Here is a 6,252-nt window from a genome sequence, read left to right on the forward strand (position 1 = left end):
GAGAAATTATACTTAAGTACTTAAATTATATAAATTTATCAAAATCTTACTCAATTAAAAGTGGAAGTATCCAGTAAAAAAAAAAAAAAAAATTAAATAAACTCTGCTAAATTTAAATGTACTCAGTATTAAGTATAAGTAAAAACAGCAAATTTGTTTAACTAAGTTATTGTCATGTTGTCACAAAAATACTTTTAAATACTTATTTGAAGCTGTTAGAAGATAAAGCAAAAATGTTGTTTTCCTGAACGCATCATTCAATCTCTGCAAGTTAATAGTATTTACAATTATTTACAATTATTTAATCAGTGCTAGTCTAACCTGGAGCTCACTTGAGGTCTGTCCCAAATTGCATATGCAACATTCTGCAGCATTTTGTAGTATAAATAGTGTAAGTAGTGTGATCATACTTAAAATTCCAACAAGAAAAAAGATCAAGAGCTCAAAGGATGCTCTATTCATCAAAAAGTGTGGAATGTTGGACATGTCATACACTTGACACTCATAGCTTTGCTTTCACATTGAAAGAGGGGTGGGGCTGGATGGATTCCGGTGGACAAGACATCTTACAACTCTCATTTTATATGTGTCTTTTTTATTACAGCATATTGATATATTTTCTGAGGTAGATACATATACAGACACATGGATAGATAACATTAACTATATTATGCAACATGAGAAGGTCACTGCAGATGATGGACAGATGCTGGCCTGGCACGCAACTTGACAGTTTTTTCTAGAGACCTTCATGATTTGTAACGAGATTGAAATAAAACTATAAGGAGTACAATCTTGTGATTGTAATTAAGTTAGTGCAAAGTATTCAATTTCAATAATGAAAGTACAGTAAAAAAAAAGTACAATTACTCAAATAAGATCTACAAAGAATTGGATGCTTTTCTGGACACCTGGTAGTCATTCAAGTCCTTCCTGGCTGATCAGAGTTAACACGTCTCTTCCTGCTTCAGCGGCCTGCAGTTGAAGCTGACTCAAAACTTTAAAACTTTGGTCTTTTGAGTAAAGTTTAGTCCTGCTGTTTACTGTGTATTAAAGCTCTTGATTAAAAACTCATCCACACTTTCGTTTCTGTAACAGAAAGACTGGAAGCAAAGTTGATTTCCTCCATCCAATAATCACAAATCTAATTCCACTCAGTCATCTATAACATTATTTTCAGGAAGAGGATGTCAGCTCCATGTGTCTGAAGTCCAGCTCATGAGGTCAGGATGGCTATTTGATGTGTGTGGTAGACAGCCTGGAGTATGTGCAGTCCTTCATGAATGTTTGCATGATTCATCCTCCTTCTTCTCTCCCTGCTGTAGATGCTCCATCACAGGGCAGAAAACACACTTGGAATAATATGCTGTTGGCACTCTTCCACATACATAAGCTCATAGATGCCTGTGATTGGCACAAATCAGACAGGTGAACAGATATTGTGCTACCTGACAAATCATTAGCCAAAAATACAGGAATAAACAGCAATATTTCTTATGTAGTGCATAAGAAAAAATATTTTGTTCTTTTGAACTGCATTAGATCAGAGTTTATAAAACCAGCTCTAAGTTTGTGGTATTTTAGTCATTAGTTGATTTACCTGTCCAGGATGGACATTGTACATAACTGAACAACTGGATTATCTCCACATTAATCACTGGTTCTCCTTTTCCCTTGTCTGTTCTTCTACACCAAATCTCCCTGAAACACACCAAAATACTGATACTAACTGGCTAGTTTCAACATACAAGTTTATTTGTTATGTGCACACAACTTCAGAAACAGTTGTGTAGTGAAAATACTTATTATGAGACTCCTTAGGTGCTCCACAGCCATGAAATACAAAATATGTCCATAAGAACATGCTATGGTGTGCTGCAAAAAAAAAGAGTTCTGGGCTTTAAACTCATTGTTCTGTGCTTTAATAGTGTAATAATAATAATAATAATAATAATAATAATGATAATAATGATGATGATGAAAATAATAATAATAATAATAATAATAATAATAATAATAATAATAATAATAATAATAATAATAATAATAATATAAAAGCTACACATCAGATCATCAGCTAAAACAAACTTTAAAGCATTTTGCATGAGAGTTTGTGCTGTAACAGGTCATTCGCTGGGCATCTGCCTCTTTGTTTACACTTGCATTGGTGTAAAACATTCACTGTAGATAATAAAACAGTTACATCTGGTTGTTGTGTGGGCTGAGGTGTGTATTCATATTAGCTGGTCTGATTTATGTGTATTTTATAATCTTATCTTATCTTATTTTGTTCTCCACACTGCCAAAAAGCCACATATTATTATATGCCGTGCATTTCACACCTAGGCCTTCACTGGTGTCCTTCCTGAATTAATCCACCTCTATACCATCATTATGATGCCACCATGGGCGTCGCTAGGCCATTTTCTACTCAGCCCTCCTAAAATTCTGCAATTCTCCATAAACTGTACACAAATTCATGATGACCTCAGTCCCCTTTAAATTTCATAAGAAAATGACAGCAGACTTTCGGCTCTTCCCCGTCTTTCAGTGAGTTCTTCAATCCGCAGACTGTGGCATCGCAGAGCGAGGATCAGAGAACAAGTGAACATTAAATATATTAAAATGCAAGTCAGTGATTCAGATCACTGCTGTTTAGGCCAGCAGAGAAAGTTACCCACCACTGGTTAGCACATTAATCTAAACACAAAGAAATACATAGTAAAAGGGCAGACAGATACCACAGATCTTGACTGATAGACACACAAATATACAGAGAAATGCACAAAAATGAAATGCAGAAACCCCTCAGATTAGATACAACCAGCTCTCAAGCTCAAAAACTTCAGAACTGCATCATGATACAAACTCAACAATACAATCAGAGGATACAATCAGACTGCTGCAGTTCATCTTCCTAACAAAGTAAAGAACAAATAAATGCTTTTCCTGTTTAGAAAGAAAAACAATGCCACTTTTGAACAAATTTTCCTCTTATAGTATCATACTGACTTTCGTTCACATTCTCTCTTATGGTTTCTGTACCATTTCACGCTCTCATGCTTTCTGTTCTCTGATTGGTTGCTGGCTCTCAGCGTCTGTCAGCTAAAACCAAACCAAGCTCAGTGGTTAATATGATACGCTAAATGTAAAGAGACACATACCCAGTGAAGGAGCTGTTACTGCACAAACGCATTTATCAAAACACTTAGAAAAATCTTATTTTTATTCTTTTACATTAGCATTAATTGGCTCTATATTTTATATCAAGGACAGTTGTATAAACAATTCAAACAATTCAGCTTTGCTTACATAAAGAATTTATGAAGAAAGTAACAAAATTACAGACACATGGAAACACTAGGGAAAGCTAAATAACAAATAACAAGAACAAAACCAAAAACAAGAAACATGCAGCAGACAGGACACAAAAACGGGTGGCAAGAAACAAGGACTCCTCAATGACGAACACAAAACAACAGGTATATGTAGGGATTAGAGACACATAAGGTGGGAACAGGATAAGGATTGGGCGGGGCAAACACATGTGAGAACACAGAACATAAAGACAAGCACATGGCACTGGACATAACAACATAAACAAACCCCCACCAGAAAGCCCTCTGGTGTCCAAGCTATCCATAACACGCAGGATCACCAAGCTGCTACTGCTGTACTCTTGAGCATGGCCCTTAACTCTTTTCTGCTCAGCTGTATAAGGAGATTAATGTAAGTCACTCTAGATAAGGGCATCTGTTATAAACTAAACTATTATAACTATTATAAACTATTATAACACAAATAATATTGACTAAACTCAGGACCCAAATTTGTCCTTAACTGGTAATGTATTGCTAACATGCATTTTATAAACTGTAAAAGCTTGAGCAAATTTTTATGCACTGCTTTTAACAGGAAAGCAGGCCATGCAGTTTGTTTGTGCCAAATAAAATTAAACTTGACTGAGGTTTAAGACTTCAGTCATCTGTGTAATAACTTTCCGCACTAAATTCTTGCTAGGTGTGTTTTGTGGCTCAAGGCGCAGAGACAGCTCCAGGCTCTGGCTTGTTGACTGGAAGATTGGGGTTCAAGGCATAGCACTGCCAAGCTGCCACTGTTAGGCCCCTGAGCAAGGGCCTTAACCCTCACTGCTCCAGGTGTGCTGTCATGACTGACTGTGCTCTGAGTACAAATTCTTAAGAAACTGGGATGTGCAAAGAAAGACTTTTGCTGTGTTGTAATATACATATGACAATAATAAAGTCTTATTCTTATCATCTGTTAAATGTATTAGAAATGATATGGCATAACACTGAAATGTGTTATGCTAAATGCGGTGTAATATTTTCATTTTGAGGACATGCTGTGAAGATGCTATATTTACTACTATATAACTACAAACTGTGTGCACCAGTGTTTTGTTTAAACCTATATATTTCTGACTATAGGCCGGTAACATGGTTTACATGGTTTACTACATGGTTTACTGGTTCATAGTCTACTAAAGACAGGTCTCAGAAGTAAAGCTTCCGCAGGTAAAGAGAAATAAATAAATAAAGCAAGATTGGAATATCAGATAAAGAAACAAACACACCCATGACCTGCTCAGTGCATTTTTGTGTCCCAAGCCACTAGTTATAAAATGATTATTCTAGATAACATTATAACAGATCCAATTAGAGACAGCAACAAGACAAGAAAGTGGGGACATGAGACATTTTACAGCACTGTGTGCTTAAAGTAGCCTGGACACCAACACCAATAAAACTGCAAGAGTGCTGAGAGACTCTCAGTAATAAACAAATAACAAATAAACAAAATCAGTAACTAAATGTGCTGTAACATTGCACACAATGATATCTTAGCAATGAAGATATTTTAAATAAAATTTAGGTAAAGAAGCGAGTGCAGGCAGGTTGGAGAAAGGTGTCAGGAGTTCTGTGTGATAGTAAAATATCGGCAAGAATAAAGGGGAAGGTGTTCAAGACAGTGGTGAGACTGGCCATGCTGTATGGTTTAGAGACAGTGTCACTGAGGAAGAGACAGGAGTCAGAGCTGGAGGTAGCAGAGCTGAAGATGATGAGGTTCTCTGTGAGAGTGACACGGTTGGACAGGATTAGGAACGAGTACATCAGAGGGACAGCTCATGTTGGACATTTGGGGGACAAAGTTAGAGAGGCCAGATTACGATGGTTTGGACATGTTCAGAGGAAGGAGAGTGAGTATATTGGTAGGAGAATGTTTGACAAGGAGCTGCCAGGCAGGAGGCAAAAAGGAAGGCCAAAGAGGAGGTATATGGAAGTACTAAATGAGGATATGAAGCTGGTGGGTGCAAGTGTTGAGGATGCAGAAGATAGGGATAGGTGGAGAGAAATGATTCGCTGTTACGACCCTTGAAGAGAAAAGCCGAAAGAAGAAGAAGAAGAAGAAGAACAAAAGGAATAACTAAACCAAAAGAGAAAAACATGCAAGCTGTGAACGAGGTTCAACAAACAAGATGTGACGATAACAGAAACTTGCAGATACACTGAAACACAGGAACTTAAATGGAGCTGCTGAATTAGCACTCAGTGAGTGTGAGGTGCAGGGTCATGTGACATGCCAGGGCTGATGGGTATTGTAGTCCAGTGCTGATTCGACATAATCCTGACAATATAACAGAGTCAAAATCCTAAGCTTATTATTTATTTATTTTTTTTGTAAAAACTTGATAAAGCAAAACGATATGGCTATACTGTAGAATAAGACTATTTCAATTCAATTCAGTTCAGTTTATTTGTATAGCCCTTATAACAATGGACAGTGTCTCAAAGCAGCTTTATAGAAGTTTAAAAAAAGAATTAAAATGATTTAATGATAAAATTAAATTACTATTTATCTCTAACATTTATTCCTAATGAGCAAGCCTGAGGCAACGGTGGCAAGGAAAAACTCCCTGAGATGATATGAGGAAGAAACTTTGAGAGGAACCAGGCTCAGAAGGGAACCCATCCTCATCTGGGTGACACTGGATTGTAAATGATGTAAACGTAAATAATGTCCTTTCTTCAACAGTTCAGTGGAATTGTGCAACCAAGAGCTCCTGAGGAACTAATAGGTCAATGTAATTTCTGAGTTCATTATAAATTTAGCTCTATTTCCTTCCTTCCTTCGAAGTCTTCAAAAAGCGTAAGTGCAAAAAGGGAGAGGGAAAAAAGAGAAAGATAAATATTAGATTTGCTTGTGATCATGTGATGGTTAAAGACAATGTAG

Source organism: Hemibagrus wyckioides, linkage group LG08 (genome assembly GCF_019097595.1).
Source record: "Hemibagrus wyckioides isolate EC202008001 linkage group LG08, SWU_Hwy_1.0, whole genome shotgun sequence".
Lineage (NCBI taxonomy): Eukaryota > Metazoa > Chordata > Actinopteri > Siluriformes > Bagridae > Hemibagrus > Hemibagrus wyckioides.